This window comes from Harpia harpyja, chromosome Z (assembly GCF_026419915.1).
Source record: "Harpia harpyja isolate bHarHar1 chromosome Z, bHarHar1 primary haplotype, whole genome shotgun sequence".
In the NCBI taxonomy this organism is placed as follows: Eukaryota; Metazoa; Chordata; class Aves; order Accipitriformes; family Accipitridae; genus Harpia; species Harpia harpyja.
In genome coordinates, this window is record NC_068969.1 from 31663965 (window position 1) to 31676899 (window position 12935).

A 12935-nucleotide genomic window follows, 5' to 3' on the forward strand; every position below is an offset into this window, starting at 1 on the left:
CGTGCCCCGGCAGCCCGTGACGGACAGCCCAGCGGGGGCCGGGGGATGCGGCGGGGGCCGGGGCCGGGGCGGGGGGAGCCCACCGCCGGCACCGCGCCGCGCTCCTCTCCCTCGCCTTCCTCCCCCCCCATCCCCATCCCCATCCCATCCCCGAGAGCGTTTCCCACCCGCGGCCATCCGCGGGCTGCCAGGGGAGGGGGCGCGGAGCGACCAGGGCGCAAGTTTCGCCCTTCGCGGAGGGGGGGTGGGAGTCGTCGGAGCAGTGGAGGGGGGGTTCGGCCGCGGAGGCTGGGCCCGGTGGGAGAAGGGAAGAGCAGGCGTGGCAGGCTGGCCTTGCAAACATCCCCGGGTTTTTAATAAACACCGGTTCGGGTGCTAATCGCCTCTATAATTAATTACCGCAGCGTAGGCACCTCTTGCAGTGGAATCGAGGAGGATTAATTGTGAAGGGTAGCGTTTTCCTTTGGACTTGACCTAAACATCCTCCCAGAGGCACACTGGCGCAGGATGCTGTGCTAGAAACCGAGCGTCTGCGAGGCAGATTAAAAGAAGATCAGAGATAAGGGAACGAACGGGGCTCAGCCGGCTCCGTCAAACGAGGGGATAACCCTCTGCACCCTGCTTTTTATTTTTTTTTATTTTTTTTTTTTTTTTTTTACTTTGCAATCGGACTAGAACATTGTTTTGGGGCTTAGAGCGGGAATATTTGCCTCTTCACGCCACACACCGGGAGAGGGGAGGGAGCGGAGAGGCAGTCCTGGTAGCAGCAGGCGTGCTGTCGATTGAAAACAAAAGAATTTGGCCTCAAAAGTTACCCCATCCTCCCCGTACGCCGAAAAAATATAATCGCACCGGCGCTTTTCGGTCAGAGGGTCTCTCCCGGTGGCTGCCCGCAGTGCCGGCCGGGACCCTGGCCAGGCTGTTTTGAGGTAAATCCGCCGTTTTGGCTGCGCTGCACGTGCCAAAGTTTTATGGCGGTAGCCACCGGTGAGCGGACCCGTGTTTATTTACATCCGAAACCGTGTTTGTGCCACCAACCTTTCACCGCGGAGTGCCCGCACGCCTCTCATTTACTGCCTGTCCAGGGGTGCTATTTACCTAGAGCCATTGTCTACTACAATTAACATTTACATGACAAAGTACGCGGTTTTCTTCCTCAAAGAGCTTCAATTAAGGCAATAAGCTGTTTTCCGGGGAAACCCATTGTTTACTTAAGGCATTCAGTGGGGTCAATTTACTTAAGCTGTTGCTTGCCTCTCGGTCTTTGATGTAAACTTGTGAAGGAAAACACCGGAGAAAAGTATCAGCATTATAATAGCGTGTTGGCCATTGTTGTATTAAATTGTTCTGTACCCTATTAATGTTACATGACTACCAATCAATAAAATATGTTTGGCTGTTATTACTATTATTATTGTTACTCCTTCACTGCTTTAGGAGCAAAGTGCCCCATTTCTCCCCCTTTTGCCCTGCACATCTAACTTCTGACTTGGGAAAAGAGAGAATATGGAAACGTGGCAGCATGCCCTCCAAGTTCATGCTTTAAGAGGCTCACACAGCAAGTAACATTTCCTAGGATTATCTGTCTGTTCGGTGCCGTTTCCTTAAAACTGGTGGGGAAAAAAAAAAAAATCAAACCGTATACAGCTTTATGTAATGGGGGGGGGAAGTGTAAATATCAGTGAAGCAGTTCTTTCAAGGCTAGTTTTAGCATTGGGAGAGACCAGATAGAGTTTATTTAGCATACCAGTGCATTGTAAAACAGTTGAGTGAAGTTGTGGGTTGCGTGAGTATGCATGTTAACTAGCAGGGACCCGGGCTTATTCTTTGTGAAAGGGGAGCAGCAGATTGCTGTGCAAGGCCAATGTTAAAAAGGCAGCTGAATTTAACACCATCTGGAAGAAAAGATCCCTTCACGACTTTCTCACACCGTCAGACAAAACTAGTGTCTCTTGTTCTGAGCCCTTGTCTATGCAACCATACAATACTGAGTCATTATACTTTTGCTGAGAGAAAATTTGAGAACACAATATGGGTAACCAGTGAATGACCAAGTTTCATTGTGCCCGCTTAAGTCGATTGAAATCTACGTCTAGAGCCATGAATGGCAGCATTGTTTTCCTCACCGGGGCTGTACTAAATGTCAGCACAGTGTAAAGAAAAACTTGAAGTCTGCAAATAACTTACCAGATCTCAATTATAATATTTTCCCACACTAGAACTAATATCATTGCTAGCGTCTACAATGCACGAAATACAAAAAGAAGCAGGGAAAAAAATGAGTTCATTTACAAGTTATTTTAGCCAGATAAACATTTTAATTTTCTTATGGGAACGGGGGTTCAGCACATAGAGCTGGCTAATTGTTTCCTGGGAAGTTCAAGTTACCAAACTGCTTCTTACGTAATTAAGAAAATAAACTGTGTGAACAAGCTTGTATTCGGCAAGTATAGCAGCCCTCCGGCTTCGGACTGATAAAATGTCAATAAGTGCGCTCCATAGTACACGGGTTGCTTCTTCTGAGTCTAGGGGAAGATTTCTTCTTGAATGTTTAGCAGAAATAAGGCTGAAACTGATAAGCAAAGCAGTGGGAAATGTGTTTCTCCAGGTGCTGGAGGAATTCCATCAGGGCATCTCGGTGTAGACCCAGGTACCAGAAGGAATGTTTCCAGTTCTCTCAGTTTTTACTACTACTCTTCTCCCCCCTGCCACTTGATAACGATTTCTGTTATGAGTGCTATTCAGTTTAGTCCTCTGTTCAGCATTCAGACACAGTGCAGACTAAGAAACCGTTCAAAGACATTCGAGGACTTAGTTGTATGTGCTCTATTAGAAGGTCTGTGTTCTCAATGTAAGTGACTGCGATTCTGTCCCGTGTTTCATAAAGTGCTGTACAGTTCCTGGCATAAAACTACAAAACAAGGAGTGACTACCCTTGTGCTGAATAATGCACCCCTTCAGCCGCTCCACCTGCTGCCTTTCCCAGCAGGGCCATCACCTGCAGCACTGGACATTGGGGATGCCAGCGCACCTGGCAGGAAGAGGGCTAGCGCGGTAGCTGGGCAGGTGTTGGTGCCAGAGAAATTGTCTTTTCTGACTTTCTCACGCAACCACTTGCGAACGAGTGGCAGCTGGGGCTGTCTGGGCTCAGAGCAGAAGCAGGGCGGCACAGGCAGGTGCTTAAACCCTGTCTGTGGAGGTAGAAAGAGAAGCCAGGCCTTCGGCAGTCCCCTGCACCCCGTACAAAACCCAGCAGCTGGGGGGGGTTGCTGCCTTTGCCCCTCCAGAAAAGGCTGCTTGTATGAATGGGCATATTCATCAGCGCATCTCCCACTTCCCTACGGTTGCCATTAATATGCATTAGCATAGGGTGGGTTCATTATTTCTGTTTCAATTAAAATAGATGATGTGAAATATTTCATTTTGTGGAGAAGCCAAGGGCATGCTGTCCGTTAGGGCAGATCCCGCCCCTCCCGCGTGAATTAAAAGTTGTTTTCTGATTTCTGTTGGCTGCCTCCAGAAGGGTGTAGGTGGGTATGTAGCCATCCCACAGAGACACGATGAAAAAAGTCCATTTAGATTTTTAAAATGTACACCACTTCCACTGATTGCTCACCCTGGGGTGAGCAGATTAATTACCCCATACCTCCTCCATTATTTTAATTTAGAAGAAAGAAAACATCAGACTTTTGACAATTAAATTTCCTAACTAAACGGCAAGTGCATGAGGTAAAAATTAAGGCATTTTTAATGGGCCTTTCTGGGAGGGAGTGGGAGAGGAGGAGAGAGGAGCCCTTTGGCTTTGCTGTTGTCCCTCAGCAGTAACCTGTTTTGTTCTTCCTGAAGCTCTCACTTGCGTATAACTATAAACATACATGCATGCATGCATGCATATACATTCATAGTGTGTGGTGTGAAGCTGCCGTGGAGATTACCTGCCAAGGGTCGGAGTCTAATACAGATGAAGTTGTGCCACTGGCTTTGAAGGGAGCAGGACTGACTCTCAGGCCCTGCTGCTCACCTGTAGATTTTAGAGATATATCTGTAATGCAGGGGAAAGAGAATGGGGTGTTTGGTCTGTGTCTTTAAAGCTAATGCTAAGAAAGCTCTTTCCCCCCCCCAGTTCCATACAACTAACACTAAACTATGAATGAGCCGAACCTTGCAGCACTTGTCCTCCTCAGTGCCACTCAGAGACCGGGCTGACGGCTGCCCACGCCTGCTTCTGTATGGTTTGGGCCGGAAGCAGAACAGGTCAATAAATCACTATCGTTAGGCTTCATGAATTTGGATCTTGTCCCTTATCCAACAGCAATAGTGGCAAAAATTTACTGTCGCAGCCCGGTTTCCCAAGGAGGTGGCGAGGGTTGCCCCCCACCTGTTGTCCAGTGGACAGACACAGAGGGCACAGGGGAAGGCTTTTCCTTCTTGACCCCCCCCCCCCCCGAAAGGAAACGGCCTCTGCTCTGGCCCTGCAGCCTCTGCACCTGGGGGGGCACCCCCCTGGCACTGGAGGAGGCCGCGCTGGGCCTGAGGGCTCCGCGGGCCGCTGCCCGCCCCGCCAGGCTGCATGCCCTTCCAGCACTTCCCCCCCCGCCCCGGGTTCCCCGAGGCCGAATTCCCGCCGGGTCGAGCCCCAGCCGCCGTCCCGGAGCGGAGGGCGCGGCAGACCGTCCGCCCTCACCGAGTCCCACAGCGAGCCCCTCCGCCTGCCGCCGAGATGGCGGCCGGCCGCCGCGGCGGACGCCGGGAACCAGCCGTTGGCCCACCGCCCGCTTGGTCCCGCCCCCTCCGCGGAGCGGCCGCGGCGCTGATTGGTGTTTCCCGGGAGACCGGCCGGCGGCGCGGCCGGGGCGATGCCGCCGGGGCGGCGGGTCGGCGTCCGGGCCTGTCCCCGGGGGTGACCGGCCTCTGCCCCCCCCCCCCCCTCCCCCCCTCCTGGTTCATCGTCCGCCCCCTCCGGCCGCGGGGCTGCTCTGCTTAACGGCGGCTGTTAATTGTTGTTAGCGGTTGTCGCTAATTAGCGCTGGACGAGGAGCCGGCCGCCTCTCGCAGCAGCCAGCCAGCCAGCCCCCCCTCCCCTCCGGGTACCCCGTCGGCGAGTAATCGAGTTATTATCGCCACGGACCCGCCGGTGTGCTCGGCCGACGGGGGAGGCTCCGGACTGACCCCCACCCCCTCAAAAAAAAGGGGGGGGGGAAGAAGGGGGAGGGGGGTGTGCAAATCCGGGTCTTAAGCAGTTACTGAAGGCAGTTAATAACATCATGCATGGACATTTAAACTTGTTGTAAGTTGCAGAAAGGATTAGGGAGAAATCACGCTGTGCAGGGCTAACGATAGCATCTGGTCTCGGGACCGCTGTCAGGTGGAGCTCAACCCGCCCGTGCCCCTCACCCCGGCATCGGCCACGGAAAATTACTTCGGAGGGCCCTGTCATCACCTGGTAGCCAGGGCTTCTTTCTTTTTCTTTTTTTTTTTTTTCCCAATTCTTTTTGTTTCCTCCGATCTGGACCGTTGTTTGTGTTAAAGCATTTCCTGGCAAGACGGGACAGCATCCCATTGGAAGCGGTCATCTCCATTTGGTGCTGTAAGGATAGGCCCAGTTTTGGATCCTGGTATGAGTTTGAGTGCCTTGCTTACAAGTGCGGATGCTTCCAGCGCCTCATAACTAAAGGAGTAATGTTTTGGAAAGGACTCTTTGGTACCCCAGCCATTTGGGATGCTGTTCATTTTTATATCTGTAACCACTCGCCTTTGAAATTTTTGCGCCCAGGCTACACCATAAGGACATATTTCTGAAGTGGTTTATACTGGAATGGTAAATACACACATAGTTAATGTAGCAACAACTACGGGATACATAGAGTTCAGGGCAAAACTGTCCTTGCTCCTCCAAGTGTAGATGCTGTGTTGCCATCTTTCTCAGTTCCCTCAGCTCTCGCTGAAACCTGAGGCATGTAACATTGGAAAGTAATGGTGAATGGGCATTCACTCCTCCTAAACATGGATGGTTTAAATATCTATGCTGAAGCACAGTGTGTGATAAGGACACAGTTCTTCTTCGTTTGCTTAATGATTTGTAGACTATTACGGCTTCGACGGTGCTGAAAGCCAGGTGGCATGTGAGTAAGGTTGCAGCTGTGAGCCGGTTCAGCAGACCCATGTGATAAAGAAAGTAAGGAAACTGCCAACGCACAGGAGATTGTGATAAGGAACCACCTTCTGCTTAGCCTTTTGACCTCCAGTTTGTCCATCAGTGTGGAGAAAGTACATGCTATGTCAAAATGAACTTCATAAATAAATGACTATGGGAAATGGTCAGTAATTTGTCTTCTTTAGAGTCTAAGAAGAATTTGTTGGGAAAGATTTTTGTCCTGTTCTTTGGGTCAAAGCTTGGTTGGTCTATATTCAGACTCGAATAGGACCAGCATTTGGCCCTCTGTAAAAGGACCTGTATGGTCTGAGTGGAATAATTTTAATTCCAGAATAAACTCTGTGCCAATGAAAAGGGGCATATACTTGTTTTTTAAAACCTTTTTTTTTTTTTTAAGAGATGTCTTTTCAAGTAAGTTACATTTATTCCGTTAATAATGTCAGTTCTCTGAAAGGGACATTAACATAAAAAATACTCCACTCTCATTGTCATGTAGAATGTTATCTTTAGGAGACAAGAGTTTGGGGTGTTATAAAATAATATCATTATCATGAGAATAACAGTAATAGTTTAATGTTATTGGAATCTAACACACAATAACCTTGTATGAGAAAGCTGGAGTCAGTAGGAGAAAACCTGCACAATGAGGATGGGATCACACATATGCAATTTCTTCTCACCTGTCTAACTCTGCAGCAGTTGTGGTACATCAGAAAATGTAAAATTAGCACTCTTTTGTATAAAGTATGAATTATTGTCTTTAGCTGTTATCTGTCACAGAAAGCAGTTGCTGTTGTAGCATCTCAGACTTTGCTGTAGGTGCACAGGAAAGTATAATCTGGTGGTGGTATGGGCTGAAACAGAGCCAGAGCTAATTCTTCACCTACTTTTCTATATTAAAAAATTGTTTCAAAACAGACCATTAAAACCTCCTTCTCTGTGGTTGTAATTGGTGTAACCATGCATTATATAGGTTACTGTTCAGCTGAGTACTAAGAATTTTATAAGGTACCAATATTTTACCAGTGGGCATAAATATATTGTTGGGAAATATATGAATACTAATTTTATGCCTTCCTCTAAATTCCCATAACTCTCGAATGACATGAATTGGCTTTGTACGACAGCTGCCTAGATCCTCTTTTTATTTTAGAAACATATACATGGACACAACTGGCATATGCAAACTTGCGTGTGCGTATGTGTCTGTGTGTGTAACTTTGAATCCAGAAAACTTATGCTCTGTATCTCCATGTGCATTGTCATGAAGTGAGTTCACTACGCTCCATCATATCCATAAGCTCTACCTCATTTGTCTCAAAAAGACTTCATGGGCTGAGGGCAGATCCACAGTATGACACAGTTACCAGTACTGAGTTACCTCTGTCACCAGTCTGCCTACACTGACAGGACACAAAACTTCCATTTCTTCCCTGCATTGTCCTTTACCACTGATGACCAATGGGATTGCCTAAAATAATTACACAAAATCAAGTAACCATTTAATGACATTGTAATAAAATCAACATTTCCTCTGGTAGTTGAAGAAGAGAGACTCCAGGATTTTACTGTAAATGATATTTAATTTTTCTTCCATTCTAGTAGGAACAATATTTTATTTCCTAGAGAATGGTCTAATTCCTAGTCTGCGTTTAAAATTTGCCTTTTTCTTAAAATAAAACTGAAAAGAGAAAACAGTGTTTAGCTTTCATAATTTAAAAATTATTCATCAAATATAGCTATGTTAGATACTATAACATCTTGCACATCACTACATTATTAAGTTAATCTAATGCCCAGAGTCATTATGCACATTCCTGGGTGTCCTTCTGCTATCTCTCCAGTCCACTGGATTTTGAAGTGTGATTATGTAAATTTTTCACTGATAAATAAATTACTATAATTGTAGTTGAAATACCACTCAAATTCTTAAGACCATTGCATCTAAATAATATATTATGCATTACTTAATTATTTATCAAGACTAATTCAAAATAACTGTAGGGCAAAGCATGCATTTATTTTTAAATAGCACTTTTTTTGCAGCAGGTACAAAAATGTTCCGGATGTCAAAAAGAAAAAAGAGAGAGAGAGAACAAAGTTTCCATCATTAAATGTAAGGTTTTTGTTTGGATTAATAATATTGCAACAGTGATGCCATTCTTACTGCGATCGTGCTATCAATTCACATGTATGTTGGCCAGTATATATAATTTCTGTTAACAGGAAGACAAGAAGGGAACAGTTAATGTGGGTGGAAGGTGAGTGCATGTAACAATAAGAGAAGAAAAGAATTTTAAACTTGCCCTGAGAAATGGAGCTGGCAAGAATTTGGTGGCTATAGACTTAGCAGGGAGTGTTAAGAGATACATCAAGCACTGCAAAATTAAAATCATGGGCTACGTGGGTTTTAAACCCAGTGTTCAATGCTAAATGTGGAAAGTCTCAATGAACTGCCTGGTGGTTATTAGCAGCACTAGGCTGCTTTCAGGGACACCATTTAGTGCACTTGCCAAGGAACTTTATTTTCAGTCTCGTGCAAATTCTAATTCTAGAGTGGGTTCTAATCATCATGTAGAAATAATCATAGGCATCATAAGTTCTCAGCGTACACACAACAGTTTTTCTTTTCCCTTTTCAGAACAGACCTTTATCTGGCTGCTAATGAAATACAGGAGATTGATTGCAGAAAACCTGCAAGGGCATATTTACTGTACCATATATAGTAAGCCCCATTTGGTGAATTAGCATTTAGCCATTTTATGCAAATTTAGGGAGAAAATGACTCATGTATATGATTTAATATGCATCAGCAATAACTCGTAACATCCTTCTACGAAGAAAGAAATTAAAAATTCATTAGAAAACTAGACTAGTGTTGCTACATGGTTAAAACATTATTAAAGCATATTTCAGTGTTTTGCTTACACTAGTGTTCTCATCATGGTGCCACCATTTCATGACAAAGAGCGTAGAGGAGAAAACATTCAACTTAAAATGTCTGCTGGCACACATCGCTGGATTTGTATGTCACTAAACAATGAACGAGCATAGCCTTGAATACCAACTATTTAATTAGCACTTTTGCCAGCCATGCATAGAAAATAGCTCATTTACATGCGTCATGCTTAGCGATTATTCCCATAAAAAGCTACCGATTTTTTGTTTAATGTATGTAGCATTCTATATGCCAACGCAAGAAAATCAAAACATATGTTATTATTTTAAAACCTTGAAATTCAGAAATTTAATTAAAACATGTAAAGTCTTCATATTTCTCTTGGAGGTATATTTTAATTATTTAATTTAACCTTAAGTGCACCATAAAAGGCTGGATACAACTAATAATTAAGAACTTCAAAGGGCAACAGAAACCCTCTAACAGTCCCCAGTTTAATTAAAGGCTATTATTACAAACCTCTTGAACATACAGTTACATTTAATGACAAGTGGTGACTTGTAAATGCTGCATTTGAAAGATACCACTCCTATTCTAAACACTGTTGATAGATGACGCTGAAACATGTAAATTCTCCCAGTGAAATACTCTATTTTGAACATAAATGGGATACATTCATGAAATTAAGTATTTCTGTCACTTTGCAAGTATATGATTTTGAAGCATTTTGCTTAGAAATATTCATTAGTTTTGTTCATGCTTCTCAATGTCTGTGAAGAAAATAGAATATCACTGAAGGAAAAAAGGTGTGCCAGTTAATGGAAATGAAAGTCAGCCATTTGAGCACTTTTTGCTAATAATCTACAGTATGCAGACATCTTCCCTTGCGGTACACAAAATAAACATAAGTTACTGTATTTAAATCAAATGCTTAATTTCATAATTTAGTTTAAAATGTTATTCCACCCTCACCTAAGAAAAAATAAATCTCAGTGAATTTAATGAGTGTTTTCACAAGAAGCATATATTCAAGTATCTGTAGGAATGCAGGCCAAAATCCCTGTCAAATCAAAATATATTGTACAAACTATTAGTCATGTATTGAGCCCAATCCTGTAAGGTTCCTGTTTTTCAGGTAGTTGTTACTTTCCTATGGTGTCTCTTAAATGAGGCAGCTCCTATAAGTAAGAGCTGCTAAAACAAACAGAGGCTTTAGGTTGGGCCTGTCATATACAAAATTAGCATTTCTCATTAATGGATACAATCTTCTGTATTTTGAGTTTTAAACTGGATTTTGACCTGTTCTTTCTATGTTTTCATCCCTGTGGTTTTGCTCTCTCAGGTGAAGCCCAATCCTGCGCTTAACTAGCCATCAGTTACACAGAATGTTAAAGACCACAGAATATTTGAACTCTCATGTGTAATATGATGAGTTCACCTAAAAATGAACAAAAGAATATTCAGTTTTAATGTTCCAATAATTAAAAAAATGAACAACCCTCCCTCTCCCCCCAAAATGTGTGCTGCGCACACTTTTGTGATTTTGAGGAAGTTCATTATCTCATTCTATGAATATTGAATTTATAATCTGAATCTACATATTCAGAAATAATTTGGAGTGTGCAAATGAAACAACTCAAGTTACTATGTTTGGAAATGCTATAAATACTTGTATGAAAAATAAAAGAATAAGACTGATCAAGACAGGTTAGCAATATTGCCTGGAAATCAAAATATAAGATTTAACACGGGGCAAAAAAAAAAAGGTATTGAATATACAGGAGAAAAAAAAATATCTGAAACACAAATAAATATTCAGTGGAAACAGATACTAAGTAATAGGAAGAGACCTAAGAGTGAAGTGGACAACAAATTAGCTACAAGGTTAAAATATGATTTAACAACAACAAAAAAAGTAGCAGTAATGCCTTTTATGCCATATATTTAAACGTATCGTGTTGGGAACCCATAATTTCCACATGGCAGTATTAGACTACCTAGAATGTAGCATGCCATTAAAAAAACCCTGTAATGAGTCAAAATGATGAGATTCAGACTCATCTGAAGAAAAGGGGGAAACTGTTAAAGTGACAGAATGGAGGGACTGATTCAGGAGGAAAGCTAGAGAGAAGTGACTGAGCTAACTGATAATCAAAAGCAAATGTATGAGGGTGCTTGGATAGGGAGTAATCCCAGCTACTGCAGGCTTGCATGGTGTCAGCTGGTCATTCTTTGTATGCACCCAGAGTTTTCTCTAACATTGACCAAAACCTGGCCAATATAACCCAAAACAGAATGCAATATTAGACCAGTGCTGACGTGATGCTCTGTGTACCTAGGAAAGGTAAATGAGAAGAAACTGAGCACAGGAGCTCACTGTCTGAATATCTGGAAAATTCCTAGTAAGGAGGTGGATGGTAGGATAGATTCGAAGGAACTAACAGTGACTCCATTGCCTGAGTCATTTAAACCCGGAGTGGAGAATACTCCAGAGAACTCATTGCAGGTTACAATCCTAGGTACTTAAGAGGATTGACTAGATCAGCTCTTAGATCTTTTTTCATCTCTAAATTTTTATGATTATATAGTCATTTGATTCCAGGTGATTCTTTTGCCTAGAGTTAAATCTTCAAATAAAATGTTTTCTAAAGATAAATCTGGATAGTTCATTTGCACGCTCATTTTGAGAAGCACACTTTATAGAGACCTATCGTGATAGTGTTTGCTGCCCAGCTACCATCATGGGAGTAATAGGAATACAAACATTGGCTTGAAATATAAATTTAAAAATCAGAAATGAAAATGGTTGGTTTAAGATGCACAGCCTTATGCTGAAGATCCCAAAGGCATAATTATATTAGATATAGGCACATTCCTTCCATTTATTTGACATAGATAGATATGTACTGCCTTTGCCTTTTTCATCATTTCCCGTAAGACAGTATCTGTATTATTTCTTTCTGTGAACAGGTGAAGTACAAATATATCATATTACATATCATTATATTATGGTCTATAGCAACATATCACATGTTTATAAATACAATGTTTAAACCCATGTATTTTTTAATGTCTGTGTCCTAGAGAATTTGCATTGTCCTTTAAAGACCCTTGCATCTTTCCATTGAAGTCAATGAGCGATGCTTGCACTTGTGCAAGATAAAGATCTCTTTATGAAACTCTGTAGGAAGTTAAAATGATTAAGTTTCAAATAATTTATAAATTATTGTCTCTGAACAGACACTGGCAGAATACCAGGCCAAGTTAATTATAGAGGCACCTGTCCTGATTTCATCCTTAAGTTTCATTTTGAACATGGCATGAGCGGTCAGCTACCTTGTTCAATAAGAAGAGTATAGTCCAGCCTGCCAAATTCCAGCACTTTTACAGTATGACCTGAGAGCTGATATGATGTCTCTGAGTTGTTCTGGATGCCTTACTGGCATGCATGCTTGATGTGCACAGTTTATAGTTATACATATCTATGTATGAAGAAATATGTAGATATATGTAAACTATATATATTATATAGCATATGAAAAAACTACATAGAGAGAGTTTACCCCAGTGTAGAATTTCTTGGTTAAATTAGGCAGAAAAAATATGAACTTTGAAAAATATTAAAAATAATAAGAACAAAAAAATATGAAAGAAAAGGAAAAAAATATGAACTGTCAACCCTAACTCCATTTTAGATTTTTTTTTTCCTGCTAATTTCCAATAATGACTAGGCATGGCAAAGTCAGTGGACCATCTCTTGCTGATAAGACCAACATTCAATAATATGCATTAGCCTTAAATCCACGTTGAAAGTAAAAACGTAGGAGAAATAGTTCGGTGCATTATTATTTTATTAGTGTTCTAAATTTTCTGTTTATAAAA

General features: G+C 42.6%; 1 long non-coding RNA gene across 18 annotated transcripts in view; it reads left to right on the forward strand.

Annotated features, from left to right (window-relative positions):
* Positions 1-12935, forward strand: part of LOC128136562 (uncharacterized) — a 131176-nt gene that overhangs the window by 21445 nt on the left and 96796 nt on the right. The window lies entirely within an intron of this gene.